Here is a 12,887-nt window from a genome sequence, read left to right on the forward strand (position 1 = left end):
AGTGAGCAGTGTTGATTTTTATTACTTGCTTATCTGGTTGACCCATAGCTAAACCTAAATTTAGAATTGCTGGATTCACTTAGTGGCCTGGCAATCCTTAGATTGTTTCTGATATACATTATTAAATACAATAAATTTTGAACACACCTAAATTGAATAGCACACATCCTTCGTGAACACTGCAAGCATGGCACATCATTAAGATCTGACATTTTCACACTATTATTGTAGAACTGATATACAATAGTGCAAAACACTAGTCTTAAATTACTTCACAGAACTGAAGAAAAAATCTGGTAATTTATAATTTTAAATAGTACAATATCCAAAACAAAACAGAAACTATTTTTTTAAATTCTGATAGTGACAAAATATGGTGATGAATATAAGAGATAGGTAGCATGCTTAGTATTTTGGCTTTAACTCTCCTAAATGAGGAAATAATGGAGCTAGTCAGAAATCAGCGATTTGTTATATCCCTTGCAAGAAAACCTCCAAAATATTGATACAGATTTCTAACACTGAGCACTGAACAAGTCACTTTTGATACAGTTTTGCAGGAACCTAGTCAAATGTGCATGTAACAAACTAAAAAAGTGTGGTTCCAGTGTGCAACAGGAGAGTGTGGAGAACCAATTATTGGGAGACATGATCTGAAATGCGATGGAATGCATTGTTAAAAACTAAAGCATTTAACAATGTAGCAATAAAAGACCATGTGGATGCAGCGGAGAGGAAAACAAAAATTTCCAGTGGAATACATTAAGTACCTATATAATTTGGACCTAAGAATACCTGAGAAGTGCTTCTGCTGCAGGTGACAGAATGTGAGTGTTACACCACGCCCCCGGAGGACTTGTCATTCCACCTCGCATTCCAGCACGATTCCCAATTAGCCCTTTTACCCCAGCCTATTTAATGCTGCTTCACACTCCCCCCTGTGCTCAGTATTAGGTTTTCCTGGCTAGAGCTACCCCGTCTTCCTGCAATTAGTTACGTCTTGGTTTTTGGCTTCCTGACCCTGGCTTGTTCTCCGACTACGTCCCCTAGTTTTGTTTTGGCACTTTGGTTATCATTCTGGCTTAGACTCTCGGCTTCCTCACGGCTTACGGCTCCGCTTCTGATTTTGTACTTTTGCACCGGTTTGTTTTCCTTTGGCTTTCAGACCTCGGACTGTTAAATCGACTTTGCCTCTGGAGTTCATCCTATTCATCTGCATAGGGTCCTCATTAATATTCCGTAACAGTGAGTCAGCAAAGAGCAGGCAGCACTAATGGTTAGCACCACTCTGTGGTGGGCAGTAGAAGATGCTGGGCAACAGGAAGAGTAACATGAAAGAGAGCCACTGATTACATTTATAGATGTATTTATTATTCAGGATTTTTTTTAGCTGTGCATATGTGCTTAAATTAAAGGTTTAATGTAATCTAAGCAAAAATGTTAATTAATGTTTCTGGTCACTAAACACTTTTCAAAGCAATTCACGTTCCTCATGTTTCATAACACCTTAAGCCTGAATATTTGATTATTTAGCCTTTACAGTTTTATATTATTGGATAAACACACTTTTATCATAATGTGAAAGTTAGAGATGCACACTGAATCAATTTCCAAGAAGGCTTATTGCTACTGTCTTGATGTCATACATAGTTATACATAATTAATTGATGAATAGTTATGTTTTTTATTTATAGAAGATAAACATGAAAAAAGCACTTTTTTATTCCCTTTAAAAATTAAACGAAAGGAGTACTTTTGTAAGTGGTTCTGAACTAAGCTTTTTTTTGTCTCTCACAAAGCTGTACAGCAGTGAGTGTGTAGTGTGGAATGAATAGCTTTCTCATTACTTCACCCTATTTTGCTGTCTCTTTTCCTGTCCTTTGTAATGTAATGGAGCACAGCTGTGGGCTAGCTGTGAATATTAACTACATACTGTAGACTGAGAGCAGATTCCATTGTACTCTCTACAACATAACAATAACACAGATAGCAAAAAAAAAACATTGAAAAACGGCATCGGTTATTTCTTGTTGTATGAGGAAACAGACAAAAAATCGTTTGCAAAAGGAAACCAAAAGGTTTGTTGCTGCTGAGGTTTTACAGCTAAATGAAAGGAACTGAGTCAGAAATTAAAAGCACTTGCTGTAAATGGAAATGGCACAAGGTTCACTGAACAGCACTTGCTGATAAGAAAAATAATTGTATTGTATTAATTAGATGCTTTTATTCAATTGAACATAGAAGATGATTCATCAGACTTTTTCTTTTTAATTTTCCATTCTTGCATAATTATATATATATTCCAGAAAAATTCTCTGATTATGAGTTGTGCAGCTTATCACTTGAATTATCATGTAACTTCTTTGGAACAAAAGGTTGAATTGATGCAAAAACAGTTTAACTAATCAAATAATTAAATTTAATTAATTTACCTTTGAATTCTACTACCAAATTAGCTACACTGTATCACACTCTCATTAACAAAGTTAACAAATATTAAACTTTAGTCTATTAACTAATAAATTAAAGAGTCTATTCGATTTTTGATTACATAAAATATTACAATATTATTTATTAATATTATTTTATTTTCAAATTAATTAACAATAATAGCAAGGTTAGATAAGTGCCAATAAGAAAATGCAAAATTTTAATTTTACCTACATTAGAAACTTAATCCCTTTGGCAGTTTTTGATTTGTCTAATCAATATGAATATGAAAAATATACAACTAAAATACTATAGTATTATCAAAGGGATTGGACTTCTGTCATATGTACAGCATATGGTACTCTAGCACGATCTAGTGTGATTTTTTTAAATGAAAGTTAAACCTGTCTCTTCAAAGACAACTTTATTCACCAAGCTGGAATTATGAGCACAAGGTGGGTTACATAGGAAAGTATAATACAGGAGAGAAAACAATGAACAATCATCCTGTCATCCATTTGAATCTTAATGTAGGCCAAATCCAGATTCAAATGCATTATATCATACTTGTGCTAATCTCCCTGCTGTCTCTACACTGGTCTGGAGTTTTAGGATGATGTTATAAATATTATTGACTATGTTTATATACTGTATGGTTAAAAAAAATGGTGTTTCCAAATAATACCGTCCACAATCTTAAAGAGCTGCCTTTGTGGGTCTGAACAGGTGAAGTGTTCTCACACTTTGGAATGAGCCCATGATAGCACACAGCCTGCAGTAAAGATAAGTATATGTCATAAGATTGCTGATTGTGTACAAATGAATGTGAAACAAACCCTGAGAATAGCAATGTGATTCAATTATTGTGTTGTAGTGATTCATAGCCGTTTCAGGGACGCCAAATAAATGTTAGTGGCTCTCTGAAGGCACCAGTTCTGTAGGGTTTGGGCATTTACTGAGACAATTATTAATTGTAGCAGTAAATCACAAAGTTGATTCTTTTGATGGCTTTAGAGTCCAACCATGCGACATAATTCAAACAACGCACACACACAGGTACTAATACACGAGGATACATTTATTAATACATAGAATATGCATATAAACCTAACAGATCTTATCGAGAGGGTTATCAGAATACAAAAGATATATTCGGTCAGTTACAAAGAGTTACACATCAAGAGGACATACGTTCAGTATATCATTCATTAAGACCGTTTCGTAAAGTGAACTTGGTTACAACTTCTACATTAGATACTCAAACAAGTACATAACTCTTAGGAATTAAATTGATATCAACTGGTTGGGATAACAATTGAATTCTCGAGCTGTAATGCATTGAAGTTGAATACTCATCCAATCTTTGGGGATTCAGATCTCCTGCGGGCACAAAGAAACAGTTGCAGGCTGTTGCTGTCCAATCCGCGCTCTCTGGCTCGGTGCCAGGCTGTGATGTGCGGCTTGCGACGGTGCGCTGCTGATGCTCACTGTTGGCTTTAACTAGCAAAGTTTGTGCACAGGAGAAAAGATGACTGTGGGTCCCAGCAAGTCAGGAAGAGGACCAGTTCGTTATGATGAAGAGCTAGTTCTGAATAGTGATTCAGCTGTCCACAGTTCCGACCTGTTCACGAGGCCTGCTGCTGGTTACTCTCTGGCAACCTCCACTCTAGACTCTTAGAACAAAGGAAAGTTCTGGCACTCGGACACACTGGCCGTTCCGTGGTTGTCCGGGCTGAGTCTCAGGATGGTCAGGAGGCGCGCTGCGAGAATGTCCTGCCCTTGGGAGCCTTCTGCTCCTGGGCCGTCCTGCCCTGGAATTCTCACAGAATCTTGTTGAATCTGAATCTGAATCTGAATCTTGTCTGAATCTCTCAGGCTCTCTGTGTTGCCTGTTTTTACCTGGAGGAACTTCAGCTCATTGATTGGCTGAAAGTTCCATGGGCATCAGAGTCCCACGTGGGTTACTCGGCCCTACCGGTCCCTGATTGGTTGATCAAGGTGAGATATGAGTCACTTAGTCCTGACACTTAGGAATGCAATCCAGATGTCCAACTCGCACTCCCTAGACAGATAGGCGCCAATGGGTGACCATTGATCATGATAGCCAGGCTTAGCTAAGTGCATCCCCCTTTGGGAGCTGTCCTTGGACCTTAAATCACCTTGCATGAATGGTTTCTCTGTGGCTGCACCACAGAGATGAACAGAGAAATGAGGCCTAATTTGGGAAAGCTCAGAAAAACTTAATTCTGCATTATTATTAAGCCTCACCGCTACATATCCCCCCTTTTTGAAGGCCACGAGGTCCCGAGGCATTGTTGCCTTCAAAACAAAACAGAGTTAAGTGATGTCCCTTGCCATTAGAACATTAACCTTAAATGTCTACATTACTCCTCGAGAATTCATACCGGAACCAGCATTGGATACAAACAGGATGAATAACATCTGGAGTATGTATAAACACGGTAGGAGACATTATCTCAGTCTAGGAATTACACATCAGGAAGTTCACTGTCAATATCTGATACCTCTGTGGTAGATATTTGGGGAGAAGTCACTTCCTTTCTTTTGACATGCTACCTTTGACTCATTCGTGCTACCCAGAGTACATCTTGATGTGAGAGTACAGCATTCAGAGTACACTGTCAGTCATGATCCAGCTTCCCGGCAGTAGTGTTACAATAACAACAGTTCCTGTTCCCAGCCCCCCGATAAACCACAACACCTGTGTTGGGTATCTGCTAGGGTGATTTGGAGGTTTGTTCCATTAAAGCAAACTAACTACCTGTACCTCTTCAGGGCTTACTGTTTCTTGGATTTCTATCCAATTCCTTAGTGTGGCACCTGAAGGCATCCATGACCTCAAGTTTGGTCTTATATTGTCTGGTTCCAGACCGTACAGTGTTAAGTTACCATGCTGTACTATGGCCTCCTCGGGAACTTACAGGAAAACTGTTTGATTAGGTAGCTGCATTGTGGTAGCTGTATCATGCCCGTCACAAGTCATAGTGTCAGTTAAATGTGGTGTGCTGACCAGCCATTTACTTCCCACCTGCTCTTCATGGGGTTCATTAACCTCCCTCTGCTCGTTAGTAGCTTTAAACCCTTCATTGGTGAATCGTTTAGACACAGCCAATGGATAGCTTTGGTAGCCATACCCATCTCAAGATTTGGAACCGAATTCAATCTTGGATTGCCTTCTGGGTGAGCTATGAGCGATGGGGTTAATGTCACACACTCCTCTACTGAGAAGAGTGGAATCAAGTGGGTTGGGATTTGTGCCGTGGTTAGACTGGCTACAGTGGCACTAAACTCCCTTAACAGGTCTTGTGTCAACATTCTGGCCTGTTGCACACAAGCATAAACCCACTGTATAACACCAACAATCATGTCCACTGGTTGGGGAATAAGATTTAACCCTGTTGCATAGGAAATTGCCTGTAGGGTATTCCCTAAGCTTTCCAACTTTTGCTGCTGTCGATACAGTCTGTCACTACCCTCTGGCATCTCTGACCCCTGCCTTCTTGGGGCAGTCAGGGTGAGAGTGCCAGTAGCACACAAACCTACCAGAAATAGCAAATGCACAACAGTGGTGGCAGCAATCAGTCCTCCCAAAAGTCTTTTCGGGTGGCTGATCCCAGTCATCTCCTTCTGAGTGACTGTTGCCTTTCTAAGCTGGCGCAGCGTGTACATGGTGTCTTTCTCAGTATGCCCTGTGGCATCTTGGGCACCAACATCCTGGAAATCTGTGGAGATCTGACGCAGCTGCTGATGCTGCTCCTCCTTTTCCAGGGCACTTGCTTTTTCGATTTGTTCATGCCTGTGCTCTAGGAACCCTGCAGGGGGCGGTGCAGCGGTGGAGCATGCCTGACCCTCGGCTGAGTGGTCATCTGGAGCACCTGAGTGATCTGGGATTGTTACCCTATTCTCACTGTTCAGGTTCACCCTGCACACTTCCTGATTGAGGAATCCCTCTATCGGCATGTTTACAATCTTTCGCTGGGGGTAGGTGTAGGACACCTGCTCGCTCCCCCCTTCCCTCGCTAGGGGTTCAGGGAGCTGCCCCAGCACTGGGATAGCTAGTTCACTGTCTTTGAACTCACTATCACTCACCAGGCCCATGTCAGTGCAGGCTGGGGTTCTGACACCCCTCTTTGCGATGTCCTGCACTGGCAGGCGGGTGGCTTGACCATCCAGCTCCAGTCTGGGTGAACCACTGTTGGTCAGACTCAGACTGACAGACTGAGCTGGTGGCTGTAAGAAAACCGTCTCGGCTTTCATTCCCTGTCCCTTCTGGGGGACTGGGTGTGTTGGCAACCCTGCCGTTGAGGCAGGAACAATCAGGTCAGTCTCACTCACTACCTGGTAGTTGTGAGAAATAATGTTACCTGACTGCAGGTTCCCTGGGTCAAAGCAGAGGGAATCGGCATCTGGGAACAGGTGTGTCCACAGCGCAGTAGTCTCAGCGTCCAGCTGGACCTCCTGTCTAACCTGTGAATGTTGCACCAGGGGCACCTGGCGGTGGCCCTGCGACAGCTGCTCAAGCAGATCCTCACTAATAGAGGACCTCTCAGGGCTAAGGGTGAGGGCTACATCACCAACCTGCTCTCCTGCCATCTGGATCCCTTCCACCACTGCAGGGTGGTGGTCCTGACCCCTCTTGGGTGCCAGGGTGTACAGGGAAAGCTCCTTTTCATCGCCAGGTGGGGAGATCTGCTCCTCTTTAGGGATGTAAAAGGTGTGTGCTTTACCTGGTGGATCAGGCGGCTGCTCGGAGCAGCGCTCCTGTGGCAGGGAGGCTGTTGGGACCTCAGCCGGGACAGGACTTCCCTGTATATCTGGTGAACAAGGAAATATTTTTATTTCTTGTCCAGAGGGAACAGAAGGAATCTCCGCATAGGCTTCTGTGTTCGGTGGGCTCTGTGTGAGCACAGTCTGCCTCTTGGCCCCCCTTTCCTTCTGTACAGAAGGCTTAGGAGCCTTGACCTGTTTCCACACCTTGCCTTTCTGGTGATCCACCAAAGGTTCCTCTCTGAGTCGCATGCCCTTTTCTTTTTCAACCCGTTTGAGCTTGCCGTGTGACATCAAACACCTTTCAACCTCAGTGTCAATCAGTGTCTCACTGTGTAAGACATCTCCCATGGCAGCCTTGAGGTAAAAGCTTCCTGCTTTTCCTCTGTGTTTTACTGCCTGCTCTGTGACTTCAGGGGTGGAGTCAGCACTCACTTGGGAGTGGCTGAATTCATCCAGGCAGGAACCCTTCCGCTCAATCAGATAGACTGAGGGAGGGAGAGGGGGCGGGTCTCCGCCTCCTCCAGTGGAGAGTATCAGCTCATTCACGCTTCCGGCAGCCTTGGGGAGCGGTTGTCCCTGTCCTAATAAAGCTTGTTCAAGCCTGGCCAGGCGGGCGGCTACTGAATCCTTTTGTTCAGCTTTTTCTAGCCCTTTCCCTCCCCCGGTGTTCTCATGGCACTTAGGACGCTGGGTGCGGTCCTGTGTGAGTGCTTTGGAACGGGGCTTAGCCAGCTCAGGAGCCTGTGCTCCTTCGAGCAGGGGGGAATTAACCCTGCTGGCTCTGACGGCGAACGCAGTCGCTTTAGCAACTTTTTGCTCAGAGCGACTTTGGACATCATACTCCCAGGCTTTCTGCACGAATCTCTTAATATCAGTCATTTTCATGGTCTGGGCATCTATATGCATTAAGATCATCTTTCTGACTGACGGGTGGAGATTCGCAATGAATAAACTCTTGAAATGTGTGTTCTCTTCGCAACCCTCATCATTTCGCCCTGCAAAATAAGTTCGTCTAAGTCTCTCGTAATATTCGCGAGGGGACTCTGCTCTCTCGTGCTTAATGTTAAGAGCGTCGGCTATCGCAGCAGTCGGGTCAATAAACGCACTGTATTCCTCGATAAGTACTTGACAAAGCTGCTCAAAGTCATTGCAGACTTCTTTCATCTGCCTAGCCATCCACTCATGTACAGCTCTGCTGGTAGTTTTCCTGACCAGAAACACTTTCTCCTGTTCTGTGGCGTTTGGCAGGTACTGCAGGGTATACCTGAGGTCTTTAATATAACTCTCGATATTATTCTCTGACACTGCTGGGTCAAATCTCTCTATGTCCTTCGCTAGCTCTCTCAGAGAATGGAGATTTATTCTCCTAGCTTCTCCGCTGACGGAGATATGGAAGAGATCGTGGTCAGACCTGTCGCTGCTAGAGAGAGTGCTTAATAGCGACTCGAACTCAGACCTTTTAGCAACCATCGTTAAACTTAAAGAGTATTACTTTTAAGTACGAAATCACAGTTTTACCACAGAAAACCACAAGATCAAGTGTGCAATCAACCCGGTAGATCGCAAAAGATCACAAAACAATCAAGCACTGCTTAAAGAGCAAGGGGAACTTTTTTTCCTTTCGGCTTTCAGCACACTGTATTGTCGTGTATGAAACCCGCGGCGTTTTATATTGAATTATTCCGCTTGGTTGACTCATTTCAGTCTTGCCACGCCCACCCAGGGACGCCAAATAATGTAGTGATTCATAGCCGTTTCAGGGACGCCAAATAAATGTTAGTGGCTCTCTGAAGGCACCAGTTCTGTAGGGTTTGGGCATTTACTGAGACAATTATTAATTGTAGCAGTAAATCACAAAGTTGATTCTTTTGATGGCTTTAGAGTCCAACCATGCGACATAATTCAAACAACGCACACACACAGGTACTAATACACGAGGATACATTTATTAATACATAGAATATGCATATAAACCTAACAGATCTTATCGAGAGGGTTATCAGAATACAAAAGATATATTCGGTCAGTTACAAAGAGTTACACATCAAGAGGACATACGTTCAGTATATCATTCATTAAGACCGTTTCGTAAAGTGAACTTGGTTACAACTTCTACATTAGATACTCAAACAAGTACATAACTCTTAGGAATTAAATTGATATCAACTGGTTGGGATAACAATTGAATTCTCGAGCTGTAATGCATTGAAGTTGAATACTCATCCAATCTTTGGGGATTCAGATCTCCTGCGGGCACAAAGAAACAGTTGCAGGCTGTTGCTGTCCAATCCGCGCTCTCTGGCTCGGTGCCAGGCTGTGATGTGCGGCTTGCGACGGTGCGCTGCTGATGCTCACTGTTGGCTTTAACTAGCAAAGTTTGTGCACAGGAGAAAAGATGACTGTGGGTCCCAGCAAGTCAGGAAGAGGACCAGTTCGTTATGATGAAGAGCTAGTTCTGAATAGTGATTCAGCTGTCCACAGTTCCGACCTGTTCACGAGGCCTGCTGCTGGTTACTCTCTGGCAACCTCCACTCTAGACTCTTAGAACAAAGGAAAGTTCTGGCACTCGGACACACTGGCCGTTCCGTGGTTGTCCGGGCTGAGTCTCAGGATGGTCAGGAGGCGCGCTGCGAGAATGTCCTGCCCTTGGGAGCCTTCTGCTCCTGGGCCGTCCTGCCCTGGAATTCTCACAGAATCTTGTTGAATCTGAATCTGAATCTGAATCTTGTCTGAATCTCTCAGGCTCTCTGTGTTGCCTGTTTTTACCTGGAGGAACTTCAGCTCATTGATTGGCTGAAAGTTCCATGGGCATCAGAGTCCCACGTGGGTTACTCGGCCCTACCGGTCCCTGATTGGTTGATCAAGGTGAGATATGAGTCACTTAGTCCTGACACTTAGGAATGCAATCCAGATGTCCAACTCGCACTCCCTAGACAGATAGGCGCCAATGGGTGACCATTGATCATGATAGCCAGGCTTAGCTAAGTGCATCCCCCTTTGGGAGCTGTCCTTGGACCTTAAATCACCTTGCATGAATGGTTTCTCTGTGGCTGCACCACAGAGATGAACAGAGAAATGAGGCCTAATTTGGGAAAGCTCAGAAAAACTTAATTCTGCATTATTATTAAGCCTCACCGCTACAGTGTGCACCAAAATAAATATATTGCCCATTCATGAGGATGTATAGACTCCTCTGCATTGAGTATTATATTGTTTTGGGGGAATTTACTTTGTGTTTCATACACTCAAATAATTTAACATTATTATTGTAACAATAAGTTTTATTACTATTTTGAATTCCAACTGGAATTACTTATTGTGTTTTTCTGAGGGACCCAAGTAATGTTTAAACTACATCATATAACTCGTCGTACGAAACTTGCAGTGAGTCTGAAATGTTAAACTTTATGGTTGTCCTACTCACATACTACTTAAAATACATACAGTACTTCCCAGAGTTCATGCCCCTAATGAAATATGAGTAAAGAACATTCTATAACAGAATGAGTTCAAAATTGGATAATATGTGTGAAAAATGTCTAATATTAGACAGTAATCATAATAATTTTGCAGAGAGAAAAAGTAATATTTTTAATAAATTGAATTACACTCTAGTACTCAATGTTTAAACCAGGCACTGTGATATTGAATAACATTAAAGGAAGACCCAACTCCTTCTGTCTTCACTAATTAAATAATGCTCTTTATCTTCATTAACTTTCCCAGCTGATCCTGTTTGGCCAGGGACATATCTCTATAAAATACATGTGTCTCTGACACAGCAGCAACCTGGTGTTCTGTTTTCTGTTTGTGGTCCACCAGACAAGAGACTAGAAATAGACTAAACCCATTTTCCTCCTGAATAGTCTTATAAGCCTCTTAATAAGCCCAGAGCAGTGGTTAATTCCACCTGAACCTATTCCAACAGCTCCTTTCCCTCAAATAGAATTTAATTTACTTTGAGTGCCAATTACTTGTGCAAACTGACTATGCCTTATACTGACGTTTATCCTAATTAGCAGGCAGCCATATTGGCTCAAGGTTACAACACAGGGCCTAGGTTTTGAGCCAAGATGGTGGCATTCTCGCAAAGCAACCTATCACTACCTTATCCTTCATAGTAATATCTTTTCCAGACAGATATGCACCATTGGATATTATAACCACCGTGCAGCACCTTACCCAAAGTCTCCAAACTCACCAAAGATCTGTTAAGAACAAAGAACACAGTCTGAAACCTGATATTACAAAGTCAATACTTTTCATTTGTATTGACGTATCACCCAATCTAAGGTTTAAAATTATGAGACAAAAAATGTTCACTTATTTATTAAAATATGTGTACTGTTTTCCTGTTTACTTTTTATTTTCAAATTTGTGAAGCATTAACATTTGTAATTAACCTTTGTATAATCATAGATAAGAAAACAAAAAGGAATTTAAATCAACAATGAACTATAGCTAAACATTTCTTGATGAGATTTAAGTAAAGGATTTGTGCCTTATGTGTGAATGCAGGTATAACATCTGCCAATGTCAGCTTCTGTTCTAAGCAGTTTGCTCATGTGGGACCAGTTAATTCTGAATCCTGTTCAAAATGGCACTACAGAATGATTTGAGCATTCTCCATTCATAAAGTCCATTGAGCACTGTGTATAATAATTTCATGCTTCATTATTACATACATATGGACACTGATCTCTATACTTTTCTGAGGCTGAATACCATGGTCAATTTGTTTGGAAATCTAATGATGTAATGTAATGATGCACATCATGTATTCCTGCACTTTTTTTCTGATTTTCTTTGATGGCACGTGTATAGTTAATAACATCTTCTCTTTCAATTTGCAATACCTTTTACAAGCAGATTTCAGTAGGAATGTCTACTTTATTTTCAAAGACTTGAAAACATAGGCTACCTACAGTATATATGTGTTCATCACTTCACCTTATAGCTTTAACCTTAAGCTTTCTCAATTCACAGTTATATTCTGAGAATGAATTGTGCATGGTGCAAGGGTTTAACTTAAATTCAGCATGAAGAAAAGAGGGGTTTAAGTTTATGGGACTGATGCAGCAGGATGTACTTGGACTTTTTAAATTAAAAATTCAGTTCTTTGATGGACTTCTGTAAATGACTATAGTGAGTGTTCTGGTGCACATCTGGTGCATCCAGGTGGATGCTGCACATTGGTGGTAGTGGAGGGGAGTCCCCATTACCTGTAAAGCTCTTTGAGTGGAGTGTCCAGAAAAGCACTATATAAGCATTATTATTATTATTATTATTATTATTATTATTATTATTATTATTATTATTATTATTATTATTATTATTATTATTATTATTCAAAGGAGCTCTCAACCGGAACTGGAAGCATATTCTGGAATCACAGTACAGTATGTGTTTAAGAAGGAGCTGAGATCACCTTCCCAGGTTAACTGCTGAGCAATTGAGCACAGCTGACAGTACTAATAATGCTGATTATGCAGAACAGGATGAGTCAAATATAGAATGACAAAACAAACACAGTTCTAGTTAGTGCATTATAGCATTCAAAAATTACCTAATTTGATTTAAATGCTAAACTCTCCCTATGTACCCTAGCATTTTCTTGACTTTGCAGCTAAAAGGTTGCTGGGATCCTCTGAATTCCCTCTTCTGGC

Source organism: Lepisosteus platostomus, chromosome 4 (genome assembly GCF_059453375.1).
Source record: "Lepisosteus platostomus isolate fLepPlt1 chromosome 4, fLepPlt1.hap1, whole genome shotgun sequence".
Lineage (NCBI taxonomy): Eukaryota > Metazoa > Chordata > Actinopteri > Semionotiformes > Lepisosteidae > Lepisosteus > Lepisosteus platostomus.